Here is an 18408-nt window from a genome sequence, read left to right on the forward strand (position 1 = left end):
TAGTACACGGCAATTTCTTGAAAATATCCCCTGGCAGATTCTTTTGATATTTTCACATAAATGGGTTCCTATGGATATATGAATTTGGTCACGACCATATTTGGGGCAGTCGGGACTGAATCGGAGCAGATATAATGAAGTTCAAGTTTTTGACGAATTCTCAAAGGGGTTAGTACACGGGAATTTCTTGAAAATATCCCTGGGCAGTTTCTTTTGATATTTCCTCCTAAATAGGTCCCTATGGATATATGAATTTGGTCACGACCATATTTGGGGCAGTCGGGACTGAATCGGAACAGATATAATGAAGTTCGAGTTTTTAAGAATTCTCAAAGGGGTTAGTACACGGGAATTTCTTGAAAATATCCCCTGGCAGATTCTTTTGATATTTTCACATAAATGGTTTCCTATGGATATATGAATTTGGTCACGACCATATTTGGGGCAGTCGGGACTGAATCGGAGCAGATATAATTAAGTTTTAGTTTTTGACGAATTCTCAAAGGGGTTAGTACTAGGGGAATTTTTTGAAAATATCACCGGGCAAATATTTTTGATATTGTCACATAAATGAGTTCCTATTTATATATGAATTTGGTCCGACCATATTTGGGGTAGTCGGGACTCAATCGTAGCTGATATAATGAAGTTCGACTTTTTAACGAATTCTCAAAGGGGTTAGTACACGGGAATTTCTTGAAAATATCCCTGGGCAGTTTCTTTTGATATTTCCTCATAAATAGGTCCCTATGGATATATGAATTTGGTCACGACCATATTTTGGGCAGTCGGGACTGATTCGGAGCAGATATAATGAAGTTCAAGTTTTTGACGAATCCTCAAAGGGGTTAGTACACGGGAATTTCTTGAAAATATCCCTGGGTAGTTTCTTTTGATATTCCCACATAAATGGGTCCCTATGGATATATGAATTTGGTCACGACCATATTTGGGGCAGTCGGGACTAAATCGGAGCAGATATAACGAAGTTCGAGTTTTTAAGAATTCTCAAAGGGGTTAGTACACGGGAATTTCTTGAAAATATCCCCTGGCAGATTCTTTTGATATTTTCACATAAATGGGTTCCTATGGATATATGAATTTGGTCACGACCATATTTGGGGCAGTCGGGACTGAATCGGAGCAGATATAATGAAGTTCGAGTTTTTAACGAATTCTCAAAGGGGTTAGTACACGGGAATTTCTTGAAAATATCCCCTGGAAGATTCTTTTGATATTTTCACATAAATGGGTTCCTATAGATATATGAATTTGGTCACGACCATATTTGGGCAGTCGGGACTGAATCGGAGCAGATATAATGAAGTTCAAGTTTTTGACGAATTCTCAAAGGGGTTAGTACACGGGAATTTCTTGAAAATATCCCTGGGTAGTTTCTTTTGATATTTCCACATAAATGGGTCCCTATGGATATATGAATTTGGTCACGATCATATTTGGGGCAGTCGGGACTAAATCGGAGCAGATATAATGAAGTTCGAGTTTTTAAGAATTCTCAAAGGGGTTAGTACACGGGAATTTCTTGAAAATATCCCTGGCAGATTTCTTTTGATATTTCACATAAATGGGTCCTATGGATATATGAATTTGGTCACGACCATATTTGGGGCAGTCGGGAATGAATCGGAGCAGATATAATGAAGTTCGAGTTTTTAACGAATTCTCAAAGGGGTTAGTACACGGGAATTTCTCGAAAATATCCCCTGGCAGATTCTTTTGATATTTTCACATAAATGGGTTCCTATGGATATATGAATTTGGTCACGACCATATTTGGGGCAGTCGGGACTGATTCGGAGCAGATATAATGAAGTTCAAGTTTTTGACGAATTCTCAAAGGGGTTAGTACACGGGAATTTCTTGAAAATATCCCTGGGTAGTTTCTTTTGATATTCCCACATAAATGGGTCCCTATGGATATATGAATTTGGTCACGACCATATTTGGGGCAGTCGGGACTGAATAGGAGCAGATATAATGAAGTTCGAGTTTTTAAGAATTCTCAAAGGGGTTAGTACACGGGAATTTCTTGAAAATATCCCCTGGCAGATTCTTTTCATATTTTCACATAAATGGGTCCCTATGGATATATGAATTTGGTCACGACCATATTTGGGGCAGTCGGGACTGAATCGAGCAGATATAATGAAGTTCGAGTTTTTAACGAATTCTCAAGGGGTTAGTACACAGGAATTTCATGAAAATTTCACCGGGAAGTTTCTTTTGTTATTTCCACATAAATGGGTCCCTATAGATATATGAATTTGGTCACGATCATATTTGGGGCAGTCGGGACTGAATCGTAGCAGATATAATGAAGTTCGAGTTTTTAACGAATTCTCAAAGGGGTTAGTACACGGGAATTTCTTGAAAATATCCCCTGGCAGATTCTTTTGATATTTTCACATAAATGGGTTCCTATGGATATATGAATTTGTCACGACCATATTTGGGGCAGTCGGGACTGAATCGGAGCAGATATAATGAAGTTCGAGTTTTTTAACGAATTCTCAAAGGGGTTAGTACACGGGAATTTCATGAAAATTTCACCGGGCAAGTTTCTTTTGATATTTCACATAAATGGGTCCCTATAGATATATGAATTTGTTCATGATCATATTTGGGGCAGTCCGGACTGAATCGTAGCAGATATAATGAAGTTCGAGTTTTTAACGAATTCTCAAAGGGGTTAGTACACGGGAATTTCTTGAAAATATCCCTGGGCAGTTTCTTTTGATATTTCCACATAAATAGGTCCCTATGGATATATGAATTTGGTCACGACCATATTATGGGCAGTCGGGACTGATTCGGAGCAGATATAATGAAGTTCAAGTTTTTGACGAATTCTCAAAGGGGTTAGTACACGGGAATTTCTTGAAAATATCCCTGGGTAGTTTCTTTTGATATTCCCACATAAATGGGTCCCTATGGATATATGAATTTGGTCACGACCATATTTGGGGCAGTCGGGACTGAATCGGAGCAGATATAATGAAGTTCGAGTTTTTAAGAATTCTCAAAGGGGTTAGTACACGGCAATTTCTTGAAAATATCCCCTGGCAGATTCTTTTGATATTTTCACATAAATGGGTTCCTATGGATATATGAATTTGGTCACGACCATATTTGGGGCAGTCGGGACTGAATCGGAGCAGATATAATGAAGTTCGAGTTTTTAACGAATTCTCAAAGGGGTTAGTACACGGGAATTTCTTGAAAATATCCCCTGGCAGATTCTTTTGATATTTTCACATAAATGGGTTCCTATGGATATATGAATTTGGTCACGACCATATTTGGGGCAGTCGGGACTGAATCGAGCAGATATAATGAAGTTCGAGTTTTTGACGAATTCTCAAAGGGGTTAGTACACGGGAATTTCTTGAAAATATCACCGGGCAATATTCTTTGATATTGTCACATAAATGAGTTCCTATGTATATATGAATTTGGTCACGACCATATTTGGGGTAGTCGGGACTGAATCGTAGCAGATATAATGAAGTTCGAGTTTTTAACGAATTCTCAAAGGGGTTAGTACACGGGAATTTCTTGAAAATATCCCCTGGGCAGTTTCTTTTGATATTTCCACATAAATAGGTCCCTATGGATATATGAATTTGGTCACGACCATATTTGGGGCAGTCGGGACTGAATCGGAGTACACGGGAATTTCTTGAAAATATCCCCTGGCAGATTCTTTTGATATTTTCACATAAATGGGTTCCCTATGGATATATGAATTTGGTCACGACCATATTTGGGGCAGTCGGGACTGAATCGGAGCAGATATAATGAAGTTCGAGTTTTTGACGAATTCTCAAAGGGGTTAGTACACGGGAATTTCTTGAAAATATCCCCGGGAAGATTCTTTTGATATTTTCACATAAATGGGTCCCTATGGATATATGAATTTGGTCACGACCATATTTGGGGCAATCAGGACTGAATCGGAGCAGATATAATGAAGTTCGAGTTTTTAACGAATCTCAAAGGGGTAGTACACGGAATTTCTTGAAAATATCACGGGAAGTTTCTTTTGATATTTTCACATAAATGAGTCCCTATGGATATATGAATTTGGTCACGACCATATTTGGGCAGTCGGGACTGAATCGGAGCAGATATACGAAGTTCGAGTTTTTAAGAATTCTCAAAGGGGTTAGTACACCCGGGAATTTCTTGAAAAATATCCCCTGGCAGATTTCTTTTGATATTTCAACATAAATGGGTCCATATGATATATGGAATTTGGTCACGACCATATTTGCGGCAGTCGGGACTGAATCGGAGCAGATATACTGAAGTTCGAGTTTTTAAGAATTCTCAAAGGGGTTAGTAAACGGGAATTTCTTGAAATATCCCCAGGCAGATTCTTTTGATATTTTCACATTAAATGGGTTCCTATGGATATATGATTTGGTCACGACCGTATTTGGGCAGTCGGGAATGAATCGGAGCAGATATAATGAAGTTCGAGTTTTTAACGAATTCTAAAAGGGTTAGTACACGGGAATTTCTCGAAAATATCCCCTGGCAAGTTCTTTTGATATTTTCACATAAATGGGTTCCTATGGATATATGATTTGTCACGACCATATTTGGGGCAGTCGGGACTGAATCGGAGCAGATATAATGAAGTTCAAGTTTTTGACGAATTCTCAAGGGTTTAGTACACGGAATTTCTTGAAATATCCCTGGGTAGTTTCTTTGATATTCCCACATAAATGGGTCCCTATGGATATATGAATTTGGTCCCGACCATATTTGGGGCAGTCGGGACTGAATCGGAGCAGATATAATGACGTTCGAGTTTTTAAGAATTCTCAAAGGGGTTAGTACACGGGAATTTCTTGAAAATATCCCCTGGCAGATTCTTTTAATATTTTCACATAAATGGGTCCCTATGGATATATGAATTGGTCACGACCATATTTGGGGCAGTCGGGACTGAATCGGAGAATATATAATGAAGTTCGAGTTTTGACGAATTCTCAAAGGGTTAGTACACGGAATTTCATTGAAATTCACCGGGCAGTTTCTTTTGATATTTTCCACATAAATAGGTCCCTATGGATATATGAATTTGGTCACGATCATATTTGGGGCAGTCGGGACTGAATCGTAGCAGATATAATGAAGTTCGAGTTTTTACGAATTCTCAAAGGGGTTTAGTACACGGAATTCTATGAAAATTCACCTGGAAGTTTCCTTTTGATATTTTCACATAAATGGGTCCCTATGGATATATGAATTTGGTCACGAGCCATATTTGGGGCAGTCGGGACTGAATCGGAGCAGATATAATGAAGTTCGAGTTTTTAACGAATTCTCAAAGGGTTAGTACACGGAATTTCTTGAAATATCCTGGAAGTTCTTTGATATTTTCCACATAAATAGGTCCCTATGGATATATGAATTTGGTCACGACCATATTTGGGGCAGTCGGGACTGAATCGTAGCAGATATAATGAAGTTCGAGTTTTTGACGAATTCTCAAAGGGGTTAGTACACGGGAATTTCTTGAAAATATCACCGGGCAGTTTCTTTTGATATTTTCCACATAAATAGGTCCCTATGGATATATGAATTTGGTCACGACCATATTTGGGGCAGTCGGGACTGAATCGGAGCAGATATAATGAAGTTCGAGTTTTTGACGAATTCTCAAAGGGGTTAGTACACGGGAATTTCTTGAAAATATCCCTGGCAGTTTCTTTTGATATTTTCCACATAAATAGGTCCCTATGGATATATGAATTTGGTCACGACCATATTTGGGGCAGTCGGGACTGAATCGGAGCAGATATAATGAAGTTCGAGTTTTTACGAATTCTCAAAGGGGTTAGTACACGGGAATTTCTGAAAATTCACCGGAAGTTTCTTTTGATATTTTCACATAAATGGGTCCCTATGGATATATGAATTTGGTCACGACCATATTTGGGGCAGTCGGGACTGAATCGTAGCAGATATAATGAAGTTCGAGTTTTTAACGAATTCTCAAAGGGGTTAGTACACGGGAATTTCTTGAAAATATCCCCTGGCAGATTCTTTGATATTTCACATAAATGGGTCCTATGGATATATGAATTTGGTCACGACCATATTGGGGCAGTCGGGACTGAATCGTACCAGATATAATGAAGTTCTAGTTTTTGACGAATTCTCAAAGGGGTTAGTACTAGGGAATTTCTTGAAAATATCACAGGGCAAATATTTTGATATTGTCAAATAAATGAGTTCTATTTATATATGAATTTGGTCCGACCATATTTGGGGTATTCGGGACTGAATCGTAGCAGATATAATGAAGTTACGAGTTTTAACGAATTCTCAAAAGGGGTTAGTACACGGGAATTTCTTGAAAATATCCCTGGGCAGTTTCTTTGATATTTCCACATAAATAGGTCCCTATGGATATATGAATTTGGTCACGGACCATATTTTGGGCAGTCGGGACTAATCGGAGCAGATATAATGAAGTTCGAGTTTTTGACGAGTCCTCAAAGGGGTTAGTACACAGGAATTCTTGAAAATATCCCTGGGCAGTTTCTTTTGATATTTCCACATAAATAGGTCCCTATGGATATATGAATTGGTCACACCATATTTGGGCAGTCAGGGACTGAATCGTTGCCGATTAATGAAGTTCGAGTTTTGATGAATTCTCAAAGGGGTTAGTACACGGGAATTTACTGAAAATTTCACCGGGAAGTTTCTTTTGATATTTTCACATAAATGGGTCCTATGGATATATGAATTTGGTCACGAGCATATTTGGGGCAGTCGGGAATGAATCGTACAGATATAATGAAGTTCTAGTTTTAACGAATTCTCAAAGGGGTTAGTAAACGGGAATTTCTTGAAAATATCCCCTGGAAGATTCGTTTGATATTTTCACATAAATGGTTTCCTATGGATATATGAATTTGGTCACGACCATATTTGGGGCAGTCGGGACTGAATCAGAGCAGATAGAAATGAAGTTCGAGTTTTTGACGAATTCTCAAAGGGGTTAGTACACGGGAATTTCTTGAAAATACCGGGCAAGTTTTTTTGATATTTTCACATAAATGAGTCCTATGGATATATGAATTTGGTCCGACCATATTTGGGGCAGTCGGGACTGAATCGTAGCAGATATAATGAAGTTCGAGTTTTTAACGAATTCTCAAAGGGGTTAGTACACGGGAATTTCTTGAAAATATCCCTGGGCAGTTTCTTTTGATATTTCCACATAAATAGGTCCCTATGGATATATGAATTTGGTCACGACCATATTTGGGGCAGTCGGGACTGAATCGGAGCAGATATAATGAAGTTCGAGTTTTTGAATTCTCAAAGGGGTTAGTACACGGGAATTTCTTGAAAATATCCCCTGGCAGTTTCTTTTGATATTTTCACATAAATGGGTCCCTATGGATATATGAATTTGGTCACGACCATATTTGGGGCAGTCGGGACTGAATCGGAGCAGATATAATGAAGTTCGAGTTTTTGACGAATTCTCAAAGGGGTTAGTACACGGGAATTTCTTGAAAATATCACCGGGCAAATTTTTTTGATATTTCACATAAATGGTTCCTATGGATATATGAATTTGGTCACGACCATATTTGGGGCAGTCGGGACTGAATCGTAGCAGATATAATGAAGTTCGATTTTTAACGAATTCTCAAAGGGGTTAGTACACGGGAATTTCTTGAAAATATCCCTGGGCAGTTTCTTTTGATATTTCCACATAAATAGGTCCCTATGGATATATGAATTTGGTCACGACCATATTTGGGGCAGTCGGGACTGAATCGGAGCAGATATAATGAAGTTCGAGTTTTTGACGAATTCTCAAAGGGGTTAGTACACGGGAATTTCTTGAAAATATCCCGGGCAGTTTCTTTTGATATTTCCACATAAATGGGTCCCTATGGATATATGAATTTGGTCACGACCATATTTGGGGCAGTCGGGACTGAATCGGAGCAGATATAATGAAGTTCGAGTTTTTAACGAATTCTCAAAGGGGTTAGTACACGGGAATTTCTTGAAAATATCCCGGGCAGATTTCTTTTGATATTTTCACATAAATGGGTTCCTATGGATATATGAATTTGGTCACGACCATATTTGGGGCAGTCGGAGATGAATCGGAGCAGATATAATGAAGTTCGAATTTTTAACGAATTCTCAAGGGGTTAGTACACGGGAATTTCTCGAAATATCCCCTGGCAGATTCTTTTGATATTTTCACATAAATGGGTTCCTATGGATATATGATTTTGGTCACGACCATATTTGGGGCAGTCGGGACTGATTCGGAGCAGATATAATGCAGTTCAAGTTTTTGACGAATTCTCAAAGGGTGTTAGTACACGGGAATTTCTTGAAAATATCCCTGGGTAGTTTCTTTTGATATTCCCACAAAATGGGTCCCTATGGATATATGAATTTGGTCACGTACCATATTTGGGGCAGTAGGGACTGACTCGGAGCAGATATAATGAAGTTCGAGTTTTTAAGAATTCTCAAAGGGTTAGTACACGGGAATTTCTTGAAATATCCCCTGGCAGATTCTTTTCATATTTTCACATAAATGGATCCCTATGGATATATGATTTGGTCACGACCATATTTGGGGCAGTCGGGACTGAATCGGAGAATATAATGAGTTCGAGGTTTAGTTTTTAACGAATTCTCAAAGGGTTAGTACACGGGAATTTCATGAAAATTTCACCGGGAAGTTTCTTTTGATATTTTCACATAAATGGGTCCCTATAGATATATGAATTTGGTCATGATCATATTTTGGGCAGTCGGGACTGAATCGTAGCAGATATAATGAAGTTCGAGTTTTTAACGAATTCTCAAAGGGGTTAGTACACGGGAATTTCTTGAAATATCCCTGGCAGATTCTTTTGATATTTTCACCATAAATGGGTTCCTATGGATATATAATTTTGTCACGACCATATTTGGGGCAGTCGGGACTGAATCGGAGCGATATAATAAAGTTTGAGTTTTTTAACGAATTCTCAAAGGGGTTAGTACACGGGATTTCATGAAATTTCACCGGGAATTTTTCTTTTTTTGACTATTTTCACATAAATGGGTCCCTATAGATATCTGAATTTGTTCATGATCATATTTGGGCAGTCGGGACTGAATCGTAGCAGATATAATGAAGTACGAGTTTTAACGAATTCTCAAAGGGGTTAGTACACGGGAATTTCTTGAAAATATCCCTGGGCAGTTTCTTTTGATATTTCCACATAAATAGGTCCCTATGGATATATGAATTTGGTGCACGGTCATATTGGGGCAGTGGGACAAATCGGAGCAGTATAATGAAGTTCGAGTTTTTGGACGAGTCCTCAAAGGGGTTAGTACACGGGAATTTCTTGAAAATATCCCTGGCAGTTTCTTTGATATTTCCACATAAATAGGTCCCTATGGATATATGAATTTGGTCACGACCCTATTTGGGGCAGTCAGGACTGAATCGTTGCCGATATAATGAGTTCGAGTTTTTGATGAATTCTCAAGGGGTTAGTACACGGGAATTTAATGAAAATTTCACCGGGAAGTTTCTTTTGATATTTTTCACATAAATGGGTCCCTATGGATATATGAATTTGGTCACGAGGCATATTTGGGGCAGTCGGGACTGAATCGTACCAGATATAATGAAGTTCTAGTTTTTGACGAATTCTCAAATGGGGTGGTAGTACTAGGGAATTTCTTGAAAATATCACCGGGCAAATATTTTTGATATTGTCACATAAATGAGTTCCTATTTATATATGAATTGGTCCGACCATATTTGGGGTAGTCGGGACTCAATCGTAGCTGATATAATGAAGTTCGACTTTTTAACGAATTCTCAAAGGGTTAGTACACGGGAATTTCTTGAAAAATCCCAGGGCAGTTTCTTTTGATATTTCCTCATAAATAGGTCCCTATAGATATATGAATTTGGTCACAACCATATTTTGGGCAGTCGAGACTGATTCGGAGCAGATATAATGAAGTTCAAGTTTTTGACGAGTCCTCAAAGGGGTTAGTACAGGGAATTCTTGAAAAATCCCTGGGTAGTTTCTTTTGATATTCCCACACTAAATGGGTCCCTATGGATATATGAATTTGGTCACGATCATATTGGGGCAGTCGGGACTGAATCGGAGCAGATATAATGAAGTTCGAGTTTTTAAGAATTCTCAAAGGGTTAGTACACGGGAATTTCTTGAAAATATCCGCCTGGCAGCTTCTTTTGATATTTTCACATAAATGGGTTACTATGGATATATGAATTTGGTCACGACCATATTTGGGGCAGTCGGGACTGAATCGGAGCAGATATAATGAAGTTCGAGTTTTTAACGAATTCTCAAAGGGTTAGTACACGGGAATTTCATGAAAATTTCACCGGGAAGTTTCTTTTGATATTTTCACATAACTGGGTTCCGATAGATATATGAATTTGGTCATGATCATATTTGGGGCAGTCGGGACGGAATCGTAGCAGATATAATGAAGTTCGAGTTTTTGACGAATTCTCAAAGGGGTTAGTACACGAGAATTTCTTGAAAATATCCCCTGGAAGATTCTTTTGATATTTTCACATAAATGGGTTCCTATGGATATATGAATTTGGTCACGACCATATTTGGGGCAGTCGGGACTGAATCGGAGCAGATATAATGAAGTTCGAGTTTTTTTAACGAATTCTCAAAGGGGTTAGTACACGGGAATTTCATGAAAATTTCACCGGGAAGTTTCTTTTGATATTTTCACATAAATGGGTCTCTATAGATATATGAATTTGTTCATGATCATATTTGGGGCAGTCGGGACTGAATCGTAGCAGATATAATGAAGTTCGAGTTTTTAACGAATTCTCAAAGGGGTTAGTACACGGGAATTTCTTGAAAATATCCCTGGGCAGTTTCTTTTGATATTTCCACATAATAGGTCCCTATGGATATATGAATTTGGTCACGACCATATTTGGGGCAGTCAGGACTGAATCGTAGCCGATATAATGAAGTTCGAGTTTTTGATGAATTCTCAAAGGGGTTAGTACACGGGAATTTAATGAAAATTTCACCGGGAAGTTTCTTTTGATATTTTCACATAAATGGGTCCCTATGGATATATGAATTTGGTCACGAGCATAATAGGGGCAGTCGGGACTGAATCGTAGCAGATATAATGAAGTTCTAGTTTTTGACGAATTCTCAAAGGGGTTAATACTAGGGAATTTCTTGAAAATATCACCGGGCAAATATTTTTGATATTGTCACATAAATGAGTTCCTATTTATATATGAATTTGGTCCGACCATATTTGGGGTAGTCGGGACTCAATCGTAGCTGATATAATGAAGTTCGAGTTTGTAACGAATTCTCAAAGGGGTTAGTACACGGGAATTTCTTGTAAATATCCATGGGCAGTTTCTTTTGATATTTCCTCATAAATAGGTCCCTATGGATATATGAATTTGGTCACGACCATATTTTGGGCAGTCGGGACTGATTCGGAGCAGATATAATGAAGTTCAAGTTTTTGACGAATTCTCAAAGGGGTTGTACACGGGAATTTCTTGAAAATATACCTGGGTAGTTTCTTTTGATATTCCCACATAAATGGGTCCCTATGGATATATGAATTTGGTCACGACCATATTTGGGGCAGCCGGGACTGAATCGGAGCAGATATAATGAAGTTCGAGTTTTTAAGAATTCTCAAAGGGGTTAGTACACGGGAATTTCTTGAAAATATCCCCTGGCAGATTCTTTTGATATTTTCACGTAAATGGGTTCCTATGGATATATGAATTTGGTCACGACCTATTTGGGGCAGTCGGGACTGAATCGGAGCAGATATAATGAAGTTCGAGTTTTTAACGAATTCTCAAAGGGGTTAGTACACGGGAATTTCATGAAAATTCCACTGGGAAGTTTCTTTTGATATTTTCACATAAATGGGTCCCTATAGATATATGAATTTGGTCATGATCATATTTGGGGCAGTCGGGACTAAATCGGAGCAGATATAATGAAGTTCGAGTTTTTGACGAATCCTCAAAGGGGTTAGTACACAGGAATTTCTTGAAAATATCCCTGGGCAGTTTCTTTTGATATTTCCACATAAATAGGTCCCTATGGATATATGAATTGGTCACGACCATATTTGGGCAGTCAGGACTGAATCGTTGCCGATATAATGAAGTTCGAGTTTTTGATGAATTCTCAAAGGGGTTAGTACACGGGAATTTAATGAAAATTTCACCGGGAAGTTTCTTTTGATATTTTCACATAAATGGGTCCCTATGGATATATGAATTTGGTCACGAGCATATTTGGGGCAGTCGGGACTGAATCGTACCAGATATAATGAAGTTCTAGTTTTTGACGAATTCTCAAAGGGGTTAGTACTAGGGAATTTCTTGAAAATATCACCGGGCAAATATTTTTGATATTGTCACATAAATGAGTTCCTATTTATATATGAATTTGGTCCGACCATATTTGGGGTAGTCGGGACTCAATCGTAGCTGATATAATGAAGTTCGACTTTTTAACGAATTCTCAAAGGGGTTAGTACACGGGAATTTCTTGAAAATATCCCAGGGCAGTTTCTTTTGATATTTCCTCATAAATAGGTCCCTATGGATATATGAATTTGGTCACAACCATATTTTGGGCAGTCGAGACTGATTCGGAGCAGATATAATGAAGTTCAAGTTTTTGACGAATTCTCAAAGAGGTTAGTACACGGGAATTTCTTGAAAATATCCCCTGGCAGATTCTTTTGATATTTTCACATAAATGGGTTACTATGGATATATGAATTTGGTCACGACCATATTTGGGGCAGTCGGGACTGAATCGGAGCAGATATAATGAAGTTCGAGTTTTTAACGAATTCTCAAAGGGGTTAGTACACGGGAATTTCATGAAAATTTCACCGGGAAGTTTCTTTTGATATTTTCACATAAATGGGTCTCTATAGATATATGAATTTGTTCATGATCATATTTGGGGCATTCGGGACTGAATCGTAGCAGATATAATGAACTTCGAGTTTTTAACGAATTCTCAAAGGGGTTAGTACACGGGAATTTCTTGAAAATATCCCTGGGCAGTTCTTTGATATTTCCACATAATAGGTCCCTATGGATATATGAATTTGGTCACGACCATATTTGGGGCAGTCAGGACTGAATCGTAGCCGATATAATGAAGTTCGAGTTTTTGATGAATTCTCAAAGGGGTTAGTACACGGGAATTTAATGAAAATTTCAGCGGGAAGTTTCTTTTGATATTTTCACATAAATGGGTCCCTATGGATATATGAATTTGGTCACGAGCATAATAGGGGCAGTCGGGACTGAATCGTAGCAGATATAATGAAGTTCTAGTTTTTGACGAATTCTCAAAGGGGTTAATACTAGGGAATTTCTTGAAAATATCACCGGGCAAATATTTTTGATATTGTCACATAAATGAGTTCCTATTTATATATGAATTTGGTTCGACCATATTTGGGTTAGTCGGGACTCAATCGTAGCTGATATAATGAAGTTCGAGTTTGTAACGAATTCTCAAAGGGGTTAGTACACGGGAATTTCTTGTAAATATCCATGGGCAGTTTCTTTTGATATTTCCTCATAAATAGGTCCCTATGGATATATGAATTGGTCACGACCATATTTTGGGCAGTCGGGACTGATTCGGAGCAGATATAATGAAGTTCAAGTTTTTGACGAATTCTCAAAGGGGTTAGTACACGGGAATTTCTTGAAAATATACCTGGGTAGTTTCTTTTAATATTTTCACATAAATGGGTCCCTATGGATATATGAATTTGGTCACGACCATATTTGGGGCAGCCGGGACTGAATCGGAGCAGATATAATGAAGTTCGAGTTTTTAAGAATTCTCAAAGGGGTTAGTACACGGGAATTTCTTGAAAATATCCCCTGGCAGATTCTTTTGATATTTTCACGTAAATGGGTTCCTATGGATATATGAATTTGGTCACGACCATATTTGGGGCAGTCGGGACTGAATCGGAGCAGATATAATGAAGTTTCGAGTTTTTAACGAATTCTCAAAGGGGTTAGTACACGGGAATTCATGAAATTCCACTGGGAAGTTTCTTTTGATATTTTCACATAAAGGGTCCCTATAGATATATGAATTTGGTCATTATCATATTTGGGGCAGTCGGGACTGAATCGTAGCAGATATAATGAAGTTCGAGTTTTTAACGAATTCTCAAAGGGGTTAGTACACGGGAATTTCTTGAAAATATCCCTGGCAGTTTCTTTTGATATTTCCACATAAATAGGTCCCTATGGATATATGAATTTGGTCACGGCCATATTTGGGGCAGTCAGGACTGAATCGGAGCAGATATAATGAAGTTCGAGTTTTTGACGAATTCTCAAAGGGGTTAGTACACGGGAATTTCATGAAAATTTCACCGGGAAGTTTCTTTTGATATTTTCACATAAATGGGTCCCTATGGATATATGAATTTGGTCACGACCATATAGGGGTTGTCGGGACTGAATCGTAACAGATATAATGAAGTTCGAGTTTTGACGAATTCTCAAAGGGGTTAGTACATGGGAATTTCTTGAAAATATCACCGGGCATATATTTTTGATATTTTCATATAAATGAGTTCCTATGGATATATGAATTTAGTCCGACCATATTTGGGGCAGTCGGGACTGAATCGTAGCTGATATATGAAGTTCGAGTTTTTAACGAATTCTCAAAAGGGTCAGTACACGGGAATTTCTTGAAAATATCCCTAGGCAGTTTCTTTTGGTATTTCCACATAAACAGGTCCCTATGGATATATGAATTTGGTCAAGAGCATATTTGGGGCAGTCGGGACTGAATCGGAGCAGATATAATGAAGTTCGAGTTTTTAACGAATTCTCAAAGGGGTTAGTACACGGGAATTTCATGAAAATTTCACCGGGAAGTTTCTTTTGATATTTTCACATAAATGGGTCCCTGTAGATATATGAATTTGGTCACGACCATATTTGGGGCAGTCGGGACTGAATCGTAGCAGATATAATGAAGTTCGAGTTTTTAACGAATTCTCAAAGGGGTTAGTACACGGGAATTTCTTGAAAATATCCCTGGGCAGTTTCTTTTGATATTTCCACATAAATAGGTCCCTATGGATATATGAATTTGGTCACGGCCATATTTGGGGCAGTCAGGACTGAATCGGAGCAGATATAATGAAGTTCGAGTTTTTGACGAATTCTCAAAGGGGTTAGTACACGGGAATTTCATGAAAATTTCACCGGGAAGTTTCTTTTGATATTTTCACATAAATGGGTCCCTATGGATATATGAATTTGGTCACGACCATATTAGGGGTTGTCGGGACTGAATCGTAACAGATATAATGAAGTTCGAGTTTTTGACGAATTCTCAAAGGGGTTAGTACATGGGAATTTCTTGAAAATATCACCGGGCATATATTTTTGATATTTTCATATAAATGAGTTCCTATGGATATATGAATTTAGTCCGACCATATTTGGGGCAGTCGGGACTGAATCGTAGCTGATATATGAAGTTCGAGTTTTTAACGAATTCTCAAAGGGTCAGTACACGGGAATTTCTTGAAAATATCCCTTGGCAGTTTCTTTTGGTATTTCCACATAAACAGGTCCCTATGGATATATGAATTTGGTCAAGAGCATATTTGGGGCAGTCGGGACTGAATCGGAGCAGATATAATGAAGTTCGAGTTTTTAACGAATTCTCAAAGGGGTTAGTACACGGGAATTTCATGAAAATTTCACCGGGAAGTTTCTTTTGATATTTTCACATAAATGGGTCCCTGTAGATATATGAATTTGGTCACGACCATATTTGGGGCAGTCGGGACTGAATCGTAGCAGATATAATGAAGTTCGAGTTTTTAACGAATTCTCAAAGGGGTTAGTACACGGGAATTTCTTGAAAATATCCCTGGGCAGTTTCTTTTGATACTTCCATATAAATAGGTCCCAATGGATATATGAATTTGGTCACGAGCATATTTGGGGCAGTCGGGACTGAATCGTAGCAGATATAATGAAGTTCGAGTTTTTGACGAATTCTCAAAGGGGTTAGTACACGGGAATTTTTTGAAAATATCACCGGGCAAATATTTTTGATATTGTCACATAAATGAGTTCCTATTTATATATGAATTTGGTCCGACCATATTTGGGGTAGTCGGGACTCAATCGTAGCTGATATAATGAAGTTCGAGTTTTTAACGAATTCTCAAAGGGGTTAGTACACGGGAATTTCTTGAAAATATCCCTGGGCAGTTTCTTTTGATATTTCCACATAAATAGGTCCCTATGGATATATGAATTTGGTCACGACCATATTTTGGGCAGTCGGGACTGATTCGGAGCAGATATGATGAAGTTCAAGTTTTTGACAAATTCTCAAAGGGGTAGTACACGGGAATTTCTTGAAAATATCCCCTGGCAGATTCTTTTGATATTTTCACATAAATGGGTTCCTATGGATATATGAATTTGGTCAAGACCATATTTGGGGCATTCGGGACTGAATCGGAGCAGATATAATGAAATTCGAGTTTTTAACGAATTCTCAAAGGGGTTAGTACACGGGAATTTCATGAAAATTTCACCGGGAAGTTTCTTTTGATATTTTCACATAAATGGGTCCCTATAGATATATGAATTTGGTCATGATCATATTTGGGGCAGTCGGGACTAAATCGTAGCAGATATAATGAAGTTCGAGTTTTTAACACATTCTCAAAGGGGTTAGTACACGGGAATTTCTTGAAAATATCCCTGGGCAGTTTCTTTTGATATTTCCACATAAATAGGTCCCTATGGATATATGAATTTGGTCACGGCCATATTTGGGGAAGTCGGGACTGAATCGGAGAAGATATAATGAAGTTCGAGTTTTTGACGAGTTCTCAAAGGGGTTAGTACACGGGAATTTCTTGAAAATATCCCTGGGCAGTTTCTTTTGATATTTCCACATAAATAGGTCCCTATGGATATATGAATTTGTTCACGACCATATTTGGGGCAGTCGGGACTGAATCGGACAAGATATAATGAAGTTCGAGTTTTTAACGAATTCTCAAAGGGGTTAGTACACGGGAATTTCATGAAAATTCCACCGGGAAGTTTCTTTTCATATTTTCACATAAATGGGTCCCTATAGATATATGAATTTGGTCATGATCATATTTGGGGCAGACGGGACTGAATCGTAGCAGATATAATGAAGTTCGAGTTTTTCACGAATTCTCAAAGGGGTTAGTACACGGGAATTTATTGAAAATATCCCTGGGCAGTTTCTTTTGATATTTCCACATAAATAGGTCCCTATGGATATATGAATTTGGTCACGGCCATATTTGGGGCAGTCGGGACTGAATCGGAGCAGATATAATGAAGTTCGAGTTTTTGACGAGTTCTCAAAGGGGTTAGTACACGGGAATTTCTTGAAAATATCCCTGGGCAGTTTCTTTTGATATTTCCACATAAATAGGTCCCTATGGATATATGAATTTGTTCACGACCATATTTGGGGCAGTCGGGACTGAATCAGAGCAGATATAATGAAGTTCGAGTTTTTAACGAATTCTCAAAGGGGTTAGTACACGGGAATTTCATGAAAATTCCACCGGGAAGTTTCTTTTGATATTTTCACATAAATGGGTCCCTATAGATATATGAATTTGGTCATGATCATATTTGGGGCAGTCGGGACTGAATCGTAGCAGATATAATGAAGTTCGAGTTTTTAACGAATTCTCAAAGGGGTTAGTACACGGGAATTTCTTGAAAATATCCCTGGGCAGTTTATTTTGATATTTCCACATAAATAGGTCCCTATGGATATCTGAATTTGGTCACGGCCATATTTTGGGCAGTCACGACTGAATCGGAGCAGATATAATGAAGTTCGAGTTTTTGACGAGTTCTTAAAGGGGTTCGTACACGGGAATTTCTTGAAAATATCCCTGGGCAGTTTCTTTTGATATTTCCACATAAATAGGTCCCTATGGATATATGAATTTGTTCACGACCATATTTGGGGCAGTCGGGACTGAATCGGAGCAGATATAATGAAGTTCGAGTTTTTGACGAATTATCAAAGGGGTTAGTACACGGGAATTTCATGAAAATTTCATCGAGAAGTTTCTTTTGATATTTTCACATAAATGGGTCCCTATGGATATATGAATTTGGTCACGACCATATTTGGGGTAGTCGGGACTGAATCGTAGCAGATATAATGAAGTTCGAGTTTTTGACGAATTCTCAAAGGGGTTAAGTACACGGGAATTTCAAGAAAA

The sequence above is a fragment of the Daucus carota genome, chromosome 6, assembly GCF_001625215.2.
Source record: "Daucus carota subsp. sativus chromosome 6, DH1 v3.0, whole genome shotgun sequence".
Classification (NCBI taxonomy): Eukaryota; Viridiplantae; Streptophyta; class Magnoliopsida; order Apiales; family Apiaceae; genus Daucus; species Daucus carota.